Consider the following 17,075-nt stretch of genomic DNA (forward strand, 5'->3'; position numbering starts at 1 on the left):
CTGTTTAAAAACCACCACAGTAAGGCCTCTCAGACCCCATGGGCTGTGACTGTGGACTGCTGAGAGGAAATATGAGTGTCTAGTTCCCAGATATTTCTAGGATGAAGGGCATTTACCAACCACCCCAATATCTGACTTAGCACTAAGGCAATGACAAATTTGATACTTTCTCTATACTAACTTCCTGATCAGTGACAATATCAGATGCTTCATAATTTGGTTCTTCAAAATACACAGCACATGTAATTTATCCTCTATCATTCACCGGAGTCAATTTTGAATCTTTAACTCTATTTATCAAAAATCTGTCATGTTAAAATTGAAGATAATTTTGGTGTTATTAAGATGTCTAGTCAAAACTCTGAGACAGGTTTCTTATCTGCACGTTGAGCAATATTTAACTGTCTTTGGGTGAGGAAGGGGGTGAAAACTTGATTAGAATTACAGGGTAGATCACGTTTCAGCAAGTATGGTTTGGAAAAGGGTCAACTCCTGACGGTGACTACTACCCTAGTTAAACCAGATAATCTCTACTAACCAACCATGCAAGTGGGACAAACCACACGCCTACATATTGGAGAAAAATAATTAATCAGATGGAGGAGTAGATTAGATATATAAATCCTTTTTTTAAAAATAAGAACACAATTCTCTTCTATAGAAATCTCTTGAGATTTTAAATCCTAGTAATTTAGTAATTAAAATAATCGTTTCCTAAAAAAATAAAAAATAAATTGTTTCTCGAGAAACCTGTTTATATGAGATCAAAATGAAGGACATGTTGAACAAAATAAAACTTACCAAGACTGTTGATTTACTTTTGTATTGTGAAAAGGCCCAGGCAACCACTTTGATTTAAAAGAAAAACACTTTTCTGGGTTCCTCTGATTTGAACAAGGAAAAGCTCCTATAAATATGGTGATTTCAAAGTAACGGCTTGGTGTGAAGCAAGTTTTAATAGGTCAGGAAGATAGGCCACAAAGCTAGGAAGCCCAAACTAGGGTGACTCATTTTTCAACTAGCAGAACCCGGAGAATGGGAGTAATGTTTTCTTTGGTACTCTTTTAGAAATAGCTTTTTTTAATTTTTAAATCATGTTTGGACCATGGCTGCCAACAAACAGATACATTGAAGAGTCAAAGCAGGAGAGTGGAAATTGGTACTCTGTGGAACACAACCAATTCTGATCCACTTATGGAAATCACCAGCTTTGCAAACTAAGTCTTCTCGACTGAAAAAAATCACTGTTGTGATGTGAATGTGGAAAGCATCCCCGCTCCTGTGTATGAACAATTGGTCTCCAGTCGGGGACCTTTAGAAGGTAGAGCCTTACAGGCAGGGTGAGGTTTTATAGCTTCGTCCCACAGTTCTTGATCATTTTCTGCCCTGCTTCCCAACCTCTGATGCAATGTGAGGTGCTAACCCCATCCTCTTGCAACTTTACCTTCCTCACTACAATGGACTATATGCCCCATGGAATTGTAAGCAAAAATATATGTGTTCTCCCTTGCATTGCTTTGCTGGCCTGTGTTATCACAGCTATTGTTGTATTTATCAATGAGATATTGATCAGTTACAAAGAGAATTGGTATTCCCTGAAGTTAAGTCTGCTCTATAATTACCTTAGTAACTACTTAGGATGGAGAAAGAGAACGCATCTAGGAAAAGAATGGCAATATATCCCTAATGGACTGTACCAGTCTTCAGAAATATGGCCAAGTGGGCAAAAACTGGAGGCTTACAAATCTAGCTTCAACTAGAAGCTCTGCAGGTCAGTTTTAAAATAATTAGAATGTCTGTGAAAAAAAATGCTTTCAAGGTCTATCAGCTACTATAATATTGTTTTAATCAAGAGTGTACTTTTGCTATGTAGAACTATAAATCAACTAGAGTTGTAGTAAATTAAATGCAAGACTTATAGATAAGAGGATATGGAATTAAAGGGACCTATATCTATGTGTGCTGAGAGAACATTAAGACCAGTTCAACAAATTTCTATTTCATGCTAAAGAGAAAGTCATGTTTATTCTGAGCCCTTCCATTGCAAGTAATTTTTACTAATGATACTATACAATCTTTTGTTTTTAACATTGTTCTGAATGATTACATGTCAAGATTAATGTTGACCCCTCAGATGTATTATCATGATTCTCCAGTTTAGGGATTATGTGTCCCCGAGTCTACTGGGTCTCAGCCCCCATCATCTTTGGTCTCTCATCCATTTCTCTATTTGTTCATTCTATCAGCAAGCATGTGGGTGCAGGGAAAAGAGATAGATGCAAATTAATCAATTTTGCTTCATAGTAAAAGGTTTGGTGGAGCAGCAGCGGTCGCCATCTTGGTCCGGGACCCGCCGAACTTAGGAAATTAGTCTGAACAGGTGAGAGGGTGCGCCAGAGAACCTGACAGCTTCTGGAACAGGCAGAAGCACAGAGGCGCTGAGGCAGCACCCTGTGTGGGCCGGGGACAGCCGGCCACCTTCCGGACCGGAGGACAGGTGCCCACCCGGCTGGGGAGGCGGCCTAAGCCACAGCAGCAGCGGTCGCCATCTTGGTCCCGGGACTCCAAGGAACTTAGGAATTTAGTCTGCTTAGGTGAGAGTCTGTACCACCTGGGAACTGCCAAAGCAACACACTGTCTGAGAAAGGTCCTGTTTTGGGCCTTCTTCTTCGGCCAGGAGGAGGTCCAAATACAAGCTATCTGCGCACCTTCCCTGTAAGAGAGCTTGCCAGCAGAGAGTGCTCTGAGCACTGAAACTCAGAGGAGAGAATCTGTCTCCCAGGTCTGCTGATAGACGGTAACAGAATCACCAGAAGAACAATCTCTAAACAGAGTCAACTATAACTACTAACTCCAGAGATTACCAGATGGCGAAAGGTAAACGGAGGAATCTTACTAACAGGAACCAAGACCACTCACCATCACCAGAACCCAGCACACCCACTTCGCCCAGTCCAGGGAACCCCAACACACCTGAGAACCTAGACCTAGATTTAAAAGCATATCTCATGATGATGGTAGAGGACATCAAGAAGGACTTTAATAAATCACTTAAAGAAATACAGGAGAACACTGCTAAAGAGTTACAAGTCCTTAAAGAAAAACAGGAAAACACAATCAAACAGGTAGAAGTCCTTACAGAAAAAGAGGAAAAAACATACAAACAGGTGATGGAAATGAACAAAACCATACTAGACCTAAAAAGGGAAGTAGACACAATAAAGAAAACTCAAAGCGAGGCAACACTAGAGATAGAAACCCTAGGAAAGAAATCTGGAACCATAGATTTGAGCATCAGCAACAGAATACAAGAGATGGAAGAGAGAATCTCAGGTGCAGAAGATTCCATAGAGAACATCGGCACAACAATCAAAGAAAATGGAAAATGCAAAAAGATCCTAACTCAAAATATCCAGGAAATCCAGGACACAATAAGAAGACCAAACGTACGGATAATAGGAGTGGATGAGAATGAAGATTTTCAACTCAAAGGTCCAGCAAACATCTTCAACAAAATTATTGAAGAAAACTTCCCAAATCTAAAGAATGAGATGCATATGAACATACAAGAAGCCTACAGAACTCCAAATAGACTGGACCAGAAAAGAAATTCCTCCCGACACATAATAATCAGAACATCAAATGCACTAAATAAAGATAGAATACTAAAAGCAGTAAGGGAAAAAGGTCAAGTAACATATAAAGGCAAGCCTATCAGAATTACACCAGATTTTTCACCAGAGACTATGAAAGCCAGAAGAGCCTGGACAGATGTTATACAGACACTAAGAGAACACAAACTGCAGCCCAGGCTACTATACCCAGCCAAACTCTCAATTATCATAGAGGGAGAAACCAAAGTATTCCACGACAAAACCAAATTCACGCATTATCTCTCCACGAATCCAGCCCTTCAAAGGATAATAACAGAAAAAAACCAATACAAGAACGGGAACAACGCCCTAGAAAAAACAAGAAGGTAATCCCTCAACAAACCTAAAAGAAGACAGCCACAAGAACAGAATGCCACCTTTAACAACTAAAATAACAGGAAGCAACAATTACTTTTCCTTAATATCTCTTAACATCAATGGTCTCAACTCGCCAATAAAAAGACATAGACTAACAAACTGGCTACACAAACAAGACCCAACATTTTGCTGCTTACAGGAAACTCATCTCAGAGAAAAAGATAGACACTACCTCAGAATGAAAGGCTGGAAAACAATTTTCCAAGCAAATGGTATGAAGAAACAAGCAGGAGTAGCCATCCTAATATCTGATAAGATTGACTTCCAACCCAAAGTCATCAAAAAAGACAAGGAGGGACACTTCATTCTCATCAAAGGTAAAATCCTCCAAGAGGAACTCTCAATTCTGAATATCTATGCTCCAAATACAAGAGCAGCCACATTCACTAAAGAAACTTTAGTAAAGCTCAAAGCACACATTGCGCCTCACACAATAATAGTGGGAGACTTCAACACACCACTTTCACCAATGGACAGATCATGGAAACAGAAACTAAACAGGGACACACTGAAACTAACAGAAGTGATGAAACAAATGGATCTGACAGATATCTACAGAACATTTTATCCTAAAACAAAAGGATATACCTTCTTCTCAGCACCTCATGGTACCTTCTCCAAAATTGACCACATAATAGGTCACAAATCAGGCCTCAACAGATTCAAAAATATTGAAATTGTCCCATGTATCCTATCAGATCACCATGCACTAAGGCTGATCTTCAATAACAAAATAAATAACAGAAAGCCAACATTCACATGGAAACTGAACAACACTCTTCTCAATGATACCTTGGTCAAGGAAGGAATAAAGAAAGAAATTAAAGACTTTTTAGAGTTTAATGAAAATGAAGCCACAACGTACCCAAACCTTTGGGACACAATGAAAGCATTTCTAAGAGGGAAACTCATAGCTATGAGTGCCTTCAAGAAAAAACGGGAGAGAGCACATACTAGCAGCTTGACAACACATCTAAAAGCTCTAGAAAAAAAGGAAGCAAATTCACCCAAGAGGAGTAGACGGCAGGAAATAATCAAACTCAGGGGTGAAATCAACCAAGTGGAAACAAGAAGAACTATTCAAAGAATTAACCAAACGAGGAGTTGGTTCTTTGAGAAAATCAACAAGATAGATAAACCCTTAGCTAGACTCACTAAAGGGCACAGGGACAAAATCCTAATTAACAAAATCAGAAATGAAAAGGGAGACATAACAACAGATCCTGAAGAAATCCAAAACACAATCAGATCCTTCTACAAAAGGCTATACTCAACAAAACTGGAAAACCTGGACGAAATGGACAAATTTCTGGACAGATACCAGGTACCAAAGTTGAATCAGGATCAAGTTGACCTTCTAAACAGTCCCATATCCCCTAAAGAAATAGAAGCAGTTATTAATAGTCTCCCAGCCAAAAAAAGCCCAGGACCAGACGGGTTTAGTGCAGAGTTCTATCAGACCTTCAAAGAAGATCTAACTCCAGTTCTGCACAAACTTTTTCACAAGATAGAAGTAGAAGGTATTCTACCCAACTCATTTTATGAAGCCACTATTACTCTGATACCTAAACCACAGAAAGATCCAACAAAGATAGAGAACTTCAGACCAATTTCTCTTATGAACATCGATGCAAAAATTCTTAATAAAATTCTCGCTAACCGAATCCAAGAACACATTAAAGCAATCATCCATCCTGACCAAGTAGGTTTTATTCCAGGGATGCAGGGATGGTTTAATATACGAAAATCCATCAATGTAATCCATTATATAAACAAACTCAAAGACAAAAACCACATGATCATCTCGTTAGATGCAGAAAAAGCATTTGACAAGATCCAACACCCATTCATGATAAAAGTTCTGGAAAGATCAGGAATTCAAGGCCAATACCTAAACATGATAAAAGCAATCTACAGCAAACCAGTAGCCAACATCAAAGTAAATGGAGAGAAGCTGGAAGCAATCCCACTAAAATCAGGGACTAGACAAGGCTGCCCACTTTCTCCCTACCTTTTCAACATAGTACTTGAAGTATTAGCCAGAGCAATTCGACAACAAAAGGAGATCAAGGGGATACAAATTGGAAAAGAGGAAGTCAAAATATCACTTTTTGCAGATGATATGATAGTATATATAAGTGACCCTAAAAATTCCAACAGAGAACTCCTAAACCTGATAAACAGCTTCGGTGAAGTAGCTGGATATAAAATTAACTCAAACAAGTCAATGGCCTTTCTCTACACAAAGAATAAACAGGCTGAGAAAGAAATTAGGGAAACAACACCCTTCTCAATAGCCACAAATAATATAAAATATCTCGGCGTGACTCTAACGAAGGAAGTGAAAGATCTGTATGATAAAAACTTCAAGTCCCTGAAGAAAGAAATTAAAGAAGATCTCAGAAGATGGAAAGATCTCCCATGCTCATGGATTGGCAGGACCAACATTGTAAAAATGGCTATCTTGCCAAAAGCAATCTACAGATTCAATGCAATCCCCATTAAAATTCCAACTCAATTCTTCAACGAATTAGAAGGAGCAATTTGCAAATTCATCTGGAATAACAAAAAACCGAGGATAGCAAAAACTCTTCTCAAGGATAAAAGAACCTCTGGTGGAATCACCATGCCTGACCTAAAGCTTTACTACAGAGCAATTGTGATAAAAACTGCATGGTACTGGTATAGAGACAGACAAGTGGACCAATGGAATAGAATTGAAGACCCAGAAATGAACCCACACACCTATGGTCACTTGATCTTTGACAAGGGAGCCAAAACCATCCAGTGGAAGAAAGACAGCATTTTCAACAATTGGTGCTGGCACAACTGGTTGTTATCATGTAGAAGAATGCGAATCGATCCATACTTATCTCCTTGTACTAAGGTCAAATCTAAGTGGATCAAGGAACTTCACATAAAACCAGAGACACTGAAACTTATAGAGGAGAAAGTGGGGAAAAGCCTTGAAGATATGGGCACAGGGGAAAAATTCCTGAACAGAACAGCAATGGCTTGTGCTGTAAGATCGAGAATTGACAAATGGGACCTAATGAAACTCCAAAGTTTCTGCAAGGCAAAAGACACTGTCTATAAGACAAAAAGACCACCAACAGACTGGGAAAGGATCTTTACCTATCCTAAATCAGATAGGGGACTAATATCCAACATATATAAAGAACTCAAGAAGGTGGACCTCAGAAAATCAAATAACCCCCTTAAAAAATGGGGCTCAGAACTGAACAAAGAATTCTCACCTGAGGAATACCGAATGGCAGAGAAGCACCTGAAAAAATGTTCAACATCCTTAATCATCAGGGAAATGCAAATCAAAACAACCCTGAGATTCCACCTCACACCAGTGAGAATGGCTAAGATCAAAAATTCAGGTGACAGCAGATGCTGGCGAGGATGTGGAGAAAGAGGAACACTCCTCCATTGTTGGTGGGATTGCAGGCTTGTACAACCACTCTGGAAATCAGTCTGGCGGTTCCTCAGAAAATTGGACATAGTACTACCGGAGGATCCAGCAATACCTCTCCTGGGCATATATCCAGAAGAAGCCCCAACTGGTAAGAAGGACACATGCTCCACTATGTTCATAGCAGCCTTATTTATAATAGCCAGAAACTGGAAAGAACCCAGATGCCCCTCAACAGAGGAATGGATACAGAAAATGTGGTACATCTACACAATGGAGTACTACTCAGCTATTAAAAAGAATGAATTTATGAAATTCCTAGCCAAATGGATGGACCTGGAGAGCATCATCCTGAGTGAGGTAACACAATCACAAAGGAACTCACACAATATGTACTCACTGATAAGTGGATACTAGCCCAAAACCTAGGATACCCACGATATAAGATACAATTTCCTAAACACATGAAACTCAAGAAAAATGAAGACTGAAGTGTGGACACTATGCCCCTCCTTAGAAGTGGGAACAAAACACCCATGGAAGGAGTTACAGAAACAAAGTTTGGAGCTGAGATGAAAGGATGGACCATGTAGAGACTGCCATATCCAGGGATCCACCCCATAATCAGCATCCAAACGCTGACACCATTGCATATACTAGCAAGATTTTATCGAAAGGACCCAGATGTAGCTGTCTCTTGTGAGACTATGCCGGGGCCTAGCAAACACAGAAGTGGATGCTCACAGTCAGCTAATGGATGGATCACAGGGCTCCCAATGGAGGAGCTAGAGAAAGTACCCAAGGAGCTAAAGGGATCTTCAACCCTATAGGTGGAACAACATTATGAACTAACCAGTACCCCTGAGCTCTTGACTCTAGCTGCATATGTATCAAAAGATGGCCTAGTCGGCCATCACTGGAAAGAGAGGCCCATTGGACACGCAGACTTTGTGTGCCCTGGTACAGGGGAACGCCAGGGCCAAAGGGGGGGAGTGGGTGGGTAGGGGAGTGGGGGTGGGTGGGTAAGGGGGACTTTTGGTATAGCATTGGAAATGTAAATGAGCTAAATACCTAATAAAAAAAAATGAAAAAAAAAAAAGAATATAAAAAAAAAAAAAAAAAAAAAAGAAACAGTTGAAATTAAAAAAAAAAAAAAAAAAAAAAAAAAAAAAAAAAAAAGGTTTGGTGGAAGAGATTATAACTAATGGCTGAAATGAACCCTGAGACTGAGTACAGATTTCATTTATCCTCATTATCTGGCCCCTTGTTAGAAATGTGGCTTCGCTTAAAATTATTAGTCTCTAATGCAGTGGCCCTCAACCTAAGAGCATTAAAAAAGTGCCCTCTCCCACTCTATTATAATACATAGTCCATGTTATGCACTCTACAGCTGCATAGTCAAAGCTTAATAAACCCTCGTCTATCTGTAAGGCAAGTGCTAGTCCTATAATACGTTAGCAGCATTACAAAGGGATCCTGCTTTTACTGGTGAGCCTAATCAGTGAGCAGACAATCTGAATAGGTTAAAACATGATGGAAGAAAGAGAAAGTCGTCTAGGCAAGAGTATAATTGTCTATAAAATGTGTGCCAGCTAAGTTGAATGGGTTCCATGAAACCTTTGACCATTAGGGTCTAAAATTATGTCCAAAGTCCTGACTTTGAAATTAAATCTGCACCTGATAATATTTGGGCCAAGAATATCAATCAGTTTCCTTAGGTGCTATCTTATCTCAGTCTGTTGGCAGGGCCAGTTCCATTAATTCCCATTTTTGGAGCCTCGTGCTTTTTTTTTTTTTTTTTTTTAACGGTATGGCCATGGCTCACCACACTCCTTTCCAGTGAGTTCATCTTGAATAATATACAGAAATATATAGCAGGAGGTCAGAGAATTAAAAGTTGTTTGGCATGCTTTTTTGGATGAAATCATTTGGCAAAATATGCTTTGTAATTAACAACACAGCCAGTTACTGGCCATTCACAAAAGACTGACCTGCCAGGCGTAATATACCAGTACCATTGAAGTAAATGAAAGGACTCAGTTCTTAATGAGAGAAGCAGGGATGTTTGGCACACTACCAACTCTTTCAAGGCTTGCACCACTGATGATATACACATGCACCCAGAAAGAAGCCTAGGGCTGTGTGACCAGAAATAAATGCTGCACAGGACAGTCCACAGATGTGACCCAGCGTCTGCATCTCTCAGATTTCTAGGTGGAAAAACTTGATGCTTCTTTTCTCTAAAAATACTACAAACCCACAGTGCTCTATACTGCCCTCTCAAACTCCTCCCATCACAGGAGATTCTACCTGACTCCAGCTCCCTTCCACAATGGTGACTTTTCCTAGTAAAAGCAAATTGAACGTAAGAGATGACAATATCTCAAACCTGGGTCCGCCTATTTCAAGTTTGTAATCTAGATTAATTCTGTTGTAAGATTTTGTGTTCTTACCCCCAAATTCAGTACTCCTGAAAGCATTGTTTAGACTACATATGCTCTAGATCCTCCATTTACATTCTCGGTCATATGGTTGGCTGCGTTTCTTTGCCCACCAGTTTAAGTAGAAATTCTGAAGTTCTGCAGCTATCTATCTGGTTAACAAACTGGCTAATTTACAAATTTCTAAAGTCTTTCTGAAATTTGGATATCCTCCCCCACCATTAGTAACTTTTAAGTTGTAAATTTTAACAACTAACTGTGACCATGAATATAAGAAGAGCTGCACATATGGAACTTCTCTTTAGAAGAATATAAAGAAGGAAAAGGTAGTGTGATTGTCCTGTAATTCCTAGTATGATTATCATGTAACTTAGTGACTTAGTAATTTAGTGATTAAAAACATTTTTCTCCTGAACTGAGTCAATAAGGTGTGCATATTAGGCTGCCTTTATCTATCACACACCGGGGTCTTCAAGCACTCTGAATACCTCTTGAGAAGTTTTGTAGAATATAAATCAAAAGAGATAGCTGATTACATATTCATCACTCGGGCATTAGTAATATTTTAATGTAGCTGAATATAAAAACCTGCCTTCATCATCTACCTCAGTTAATGGATTACTTTTTCTTGTTATGTAACAATAACTGCAAGTGTTCCCTTGAATAAAATATATATATGCTGCTCTGGTCTCAAATCTCTGTAAATTAGTCACTTTAGCTTAGCAATAAATTAGTTCAGTCTCTTAGGACCAGTTCTTAGCTTTTGTAGTAGTTTTGCTTCATGCAGGAAACTTAGACCTCTTATCTATAAGGAACATGAGCATGTCAATTTAGCCATAAAAGTTCACTAACAAAAATCAGATATAACATTTATTTTTACCTAGTAGCTTGCCACTAAAGTACCTGAACTAACAATAACCCCCATGAACTTGTGAATAATCAGTTAAGATTTGAAATAAAGCAGTATTAATGAAGTAGTACATTAAAAAGCTCTGAAGCCAAATATATTAATGTATCATTTGCAATAATAGAAAATGTTCTTACTCAAAAGTTTACAGTGAGCAAATGACAGCTCAGAGTGTAATTATGGGAAAAACACTTCATATAGACTAATTATAATACGCATTCAGAAAAATTGAACACACTGAAGCTTACCATGCAAAGTTCAGACAACATAGGTGGCATTTAATAAAAAGCCTGCTTATCATCAAATGTTATAGAAATGCGTTCCTACCATTTTTAAAAAAGAAATGACAAAGGAGATGAATTTAAATAGGAGGGAAGTCAAGTAATTTATATTTTTGAGCTTAGTTTACTCTTCAAATGCTGGGTGGAGAGGGCATCTCTGGTTAAACAAGTTTCTGTAGGGAATGTCTGCCTGATAAGCTAAGAAAAATCTTATCCAAGTTCTAAATGTACATTGAGTATGTGACTCAATACGAGTTAGCTTAGTTTACAAAAGAGATTTGATTCTGAACAGTTATAAGGGGCTGGGATTTATGAAAATAGATTAATCTTGAAATTATGAGGAAGGCAATAAAGAAAGTATACTGTGTCCTTCTGTAAAGCAAAATACCATTTATAAAAGGAATAATATCTCCCTACCGCAACTGTTGCACTTACATTTACATGTAAAATACTGACTTAAGGGAGGAAATGGTGCAGTAATGAAATAGAGGCTTTGATAGCTCTATTTCATTGTTACCAAAGAGAATTCTTTGTGAAAATGAAATGGAGAATGCATAATTTTAAAAAACTGGATTCTTTTGACAGTTTTTGGCCAACATTTACATTGACAATGGCCATTTCAAAAGTTAGGGAACTCTTTTTATGATTTCTAAATGGCTGATTCATTCTCTGCATATAAAATAAAACAGAAGCCATTTTTTAAAAGGGACTCTGACACAGAACTACACTCTGTCAAGAGACTTTAGTCCAACCCTTTCAACTTCCTAGTATAGAAACTGCGGACCAGAAAGGTCACAGAACCCAAGTCTCCTTTTCCTCAGAATGCAGCACTTTGAAAAAAATTAAATGCTGGGACACATGCAAAGTGCATATGAAAAAACTGTAACTGAACCTCCAGGGAAGGAGAAGGAAGACAGTCTAGATTCTAAGAGGAAAAAAAAAAATAACAGAAACACTTCCTCCACCAAACAATACAGACAGGAAGGCAGGAAACCTGAGAACAGACTCTGTTGTTCATTCACTAAGGATCCAAATGGATAATGCATATATTTATGGGATAAATCCACTTCTAAGAAGTTGCTTTACTGCTTGCTTCCCTGTTAGGCTTCTTGCTCCCTCCGAGGCCTTGATGATTCCTAACAAATCCTCTGCTGATGGCCAGGGAGTGCAAAGCATTCCCTCCCCAATGGCCCCTAGCACTCCATAGAGCACTCAGAGCAGGGCTTCAGGACAAGGACTGCATTTCCATAACCACAGTGGCATCTCCCACTCCATCTCAAGGTCCTTCTAAATATCAATGAGAGAAATTTCCTCATCTAGGTAGACTGTTTTATTTGTTGTTGTCTCGTGTTCACAAAGGCAGGAATTTAAGGCAGAAATAAAACAGAACATAATGTACATCATAGTTGACGAAAAATAAGCAAGGGGGGAAACAGACTGTATATATGCAACTAGAAGTCATTTTGCTTGGTGACTCTGTGAGTCATGCTAGCCATCTGTGTATGAATGGGGACTCTGTTTTTCAGTTGTACATTAAGAGGATCTAAAAAAAATGGAAACCTTTATGGGGGGAAGGAGAGTGAAAAGGAAAATATTAGCATTTAAAATATGGGGGGGGGGATAATGACAGTAGCCAATTTGTTCATCTCATCTGTTTATTCTCACGAAGGCTATTACAAAGCGCCCTATTATTAACTGCAGCCAGATACATCAGAAATGGAACTGTGATCGCTGGAGAGGTGTGCATTAGAGGTTCTTTTGAAAATGAAGTACAGCTCGCTGAGTAGCAGGAGTCCTCAAGGCTCACATACAATGACAGATGCTTTGTTACATTAGGTGGGGACAGCGAGAGACTAGAGACACAAGGTCTAGCTTTAATAGTCCAGGGACAGAGTTTAGAACCATGCAAGTATCCTGCTGGCCAGCTCCATTAAGCATGGGATGATTCTATCTATGTAAGTGTGGTATACTAAAAGTGACCCCCCCCCCAACACAACACACACAAAAAGCTGTCTTCAAAGTCAGATAAAGAAGAAAAAGTCTTCTAGTTCATGCAACTGTCATTAACTTATCTAAATATGATCTAAGCTTTTACTTTAGGATACATTAGAAAACATCTGTTCTTCATGCCTTGAAATGATCTTCCCTCTAAAGCTCAGAAGTAAAAGATGCTTGGTTATAAGTTAGAAACTATGTTGACTCCTGTCAGCTCTGTGGTACATTAGATCCCAACAAAATCATTGGTAGCACGCATGCCACAGCAGTGCTACAAACACAAATCTGATTCCTTGATAATAGCCTGAAAATGAGCAGCTGAGGTGACTGGACCTAGAGCAAGCCACCAAGCTCTGCTGATTGCCATTTGTCTTACATCCTTTCATAGTGGTTCAAGGAGAAACACAACTCCCAAACAGTGGAACTTGCAGGCTATGTGTCATTTTGGAAGGTTCCAACATGCTACATGAGGTTTGCTTTCTTTGTAAAGTGCCATGTCTGTCAATCATCCTGTCATTTAGAATTAGCATAACGCTGTCAGTGGAAGAACACAGAACGGTGGTGGTGAGAAGGAGATTGTGTTGGAATTTTCCTCACTGAACAATCATTTTAGCTTTGCAGGTGGATATGACAACATATCAGTTAATGACGATTTTCCCTAAATCACTCACTTTTCATACCTTTAAAGGATCCCTCTAATTAGGGATTCTGCTGAAGTAACACATGTCATCAGTTATCCCAACTTCTGCTTATAACAAGTGTACTATCTTATTTTTTCTTTAAAAATTTGAAAATAATTTTGTTTTTCCTTATGGCATAAGCATATGCCATAAGGACTCTGTGTTTTATGTTAAAACTAAATACAGAAAATAGGGTATTGTATTCAGGGGAAAGAGGTCTAATATTTGACAGTGGGAAATTTTTCAAAGAGAAGGTTATAACTTTCATAATAGATTTTTCACAATGAAAGATCAAAAATATATAATTAAATAATATACAAAGCCATCTTTTACCTAATAACCACATGTAACTAAGCGTGCAAATGTATTGATAGACAAAGGATGTAAAGAAACAGTTTAGAGCATCTAAATGCAATAACAGAAGTGTATATTTTTGCTATAGAAATAATGTTTTCCAACCTTTTTCAGTCTGCATCTGCTTAAATATGTGCCTGTACAGGCCATAGATGGTACCAAGGACCTGACTGTTCTCAGAAGCAAAAGGGTGAAGATTATGAGGGACTTATGTTTCCTTCTTATACTTTAAAGTTAAGTTCTCTTAAATAAGTCAAAATTACTAAGAAAGAACTCTATGTGTCTCTGTGTGTGTGTGTGAGAGAGAGAGAGAGTGAGAGAGAGAAAGAGAGAGAGAGAAAAAGAGAGAGAGAGAAAGAGAGAGAGAGAAAGAGAGAGAGGGTGAGAGAGAGAGAGCGAATGTATGTGTATGTGTGTGTGCATTTGTAAAATTTAACACCCACTAATTGGATCACTTGACCACTGCAAATGGAAATGCTGTACCCACTAAGCAGTCACTTCCCTTTCATGCTTTTCCCATCCCTCAATCTTTGTAGAGATTTGTCTATTCTGGATAGTTCATATAAGTAGCATCATACAGTATGTGAGATTTCATGTCTGGCTTCTTTCATTTAACATGATGTTTCCTAGGTTTATCCATGCTAAAGCATGGGTTATGGCTGATATCGACATAGGTATTAATAAACGCTTGGGTTTTCAGTTTGTGATTACTGTGAAAAGTACTGCTATGAGCATTCTTGTTCAGGATTTTGTTTCCATATCAGCCTTGAATTAATTTGGGCAGATATCTAAGGGTGGAACTGTATCAGTTTATAAATAAAAAAAATGTTTACTTCCATTTTGACACTCTGTTTAAATAGCAATGGTTTTCATTAATTACCAAAGGCAACCTTTAGACTATCCTTCCTAGAAGAACAGTATTCCATTTTCAACTACAACAGTACACCTAAAACTAACTCACATTCTTATAATTACAAATGCAATTGTTACTCTTTGAGAATATACTTCTTGTGAGTTTCCAGTGTCTTCTTTGAAACACTGATGAAATCACAGAAAGAGACAGTCTGTTCCTCCTAGTACCACCATTCTAGCAGTGTGTAATTCACTTTCAAATGCTGATACCAAGCCATGTGTATTGTTTTAAATTAACAAGAGAAGGTTACATAATAAGACAAATATTGAGGGCTGGAGATGGCCCAGTGGTTAAGAGTAGTGCCTGCCTTTCCAGAGGTTCTGAGTTCAATTCCCAGCAACCCCCTGTAATGAGATCTGATGCCCTCTTCTGGTGTGTTTGAGACAGCTACAGTGTGCTCATATAAATACATTTTTTTAAAAAAATGTTAAAAAATGTATGTTCCCAAACACGAAGTCGAAAGAATATTGACTCTTGTAGAAATTCAAGCTGACAGATAGTGACCACAAAAGATAAATAATACTTGACAAAATACATAGTGCTAATATTTCAATTGCTGTACTTCCCATCCACCCAGTAGAAAACAGATACATTTTACGAACATCAAAGCCACATAGCGAGGTGAGCTTTTGCTGATGAGAACCTGTGATGTGATGTCAGGTGCTGTTGCTAATTCTGTGCTTATTCTTACCTACCTACTTATCAGTTGTTGGAGTCGCAATTTTTTTCTTTCCCATGAAACATACACACACTACTGAACAAGCACGTGTGAATAAGACATCTGAATGTGTTCACCCATGCTGCACTGTATTTTCAACTCAGTGGCTGCAATGAGGGTAGAAGTGCTTCTGTAGCTTGGTCATCCCCTCCATCTGAGGCCTTCCCTGCTTCTCGCCCCCCACACCACCACTATATACACTGCATTTTCTACTCTACAGAGCAAAAATTAAACTCTGGCTAGAGAAAAAAAAAGCAACAGTTCCAAACCAGTAAAAGTATAGCCATACAGAGCATAGTAAATGTTCATAAATAGGGACGTCAATTGGAACCATTAAATCAAAACAAAACAACAACAGCACTCATGGTGTGAAGCACACCTGTGGTCCTGCTGCTAGGAAGGCAGAGGGTAAGAGGATCTTGAGTTCAAGGGCAGCCTGGACAACATGGTGACAGCCTATCTCAAGCAAACAAACAAAAAGGTTGAAAGATAAGGGGAAAAGAAGGAGGAAAGGGGGATCAAATTGGAATGTCAGACTTAACAAAAAGAAAGTAGGGAATTTCCGTTCTATAAAGGGGTTGACACTTTTCAAACTTTCTAGTATAACTGTTATTAAATTATTTTATTTCTTCCTTTATAAAGATCCTAGGATGGTTTCATTTTCTGATAAGGACACAAAAAGCCAATGAGAAAACCCAGAGGGGCTGCTTTCATCATCTTCGGATACAAAAAGCTATAAAATAGCTCTGGTGTCACAAAAATAATTCAGATCAGAGATCTTCTGAGACAGATCTCCAGAATATTATTCTGTACCCAGAAGAAGTAAACTATGGTGAAGTCAACTATCTGTAGTCCAAGAAGTCATAAAAAAAAACAAAAATAAAATTCAAGTCCAATTAACTATGAAGACAATGATCTGGTTACAAGGCTGTCTCAGTAACAATAGGAATGATTCTTCGAAAACAGCAGTAGACTGAAAGGCTCTTGGAAGGGTACAGTAGTTCGGTTTCTAAGTGGTATGTGAGAGGATGCTATTTATCAGCATCTTTCCCTTGTTTTCAATCTTCCCCCACACGTTTCTTCATACCTTATATATAAATTTCTCTCTGAATCAAGGTAAAGAGCCTATCTCGCCCCTCTGTACATGTACAACAAAGCCGAGAACACAGCTGGTATTCAGGAATACAGGCAAGACCTCCACTCAGCAATTTTAACCTCCAAAGTAAATCGCCATGAGAGCTTAGTAAAGTTCCCACACAGTAAAGTCAAATAAAGATATGATTAAGGTAGGTTTCTCTGATAATAGCAATGCACAGACATACCCTAGATAGAAC

General features: G+C 38.5%; 1 protein-coding gene across 1 annotated transcript in view; it reads right to left on the reverse strand.

The window, feature by feature from the left end:
- Ammecr1 (Alport syndrome, mental retardation, midface hypoplasia and elliptocytosis chromosomal region gene 1) overlaps positions 1–17,075 on the reverse strand; it is a 115,581-nt gene that overhangs the window by 9,393 nt on the left and 89,113 nt on the right. The window lies entirely within an intron of this gene.

Source organism: Mus musculus, chromosome X, assembly GCF_000001635.26.
Source record: "Mus musculus strain C57BL/6J chromosome X, GRCm38.p6 C57BL/6J".
Lineage (NCBI taxonomy): Eukaryota > Metazoa > Chordata > Mammalia > Rodentia > Muridae > Mus > Mus musculus.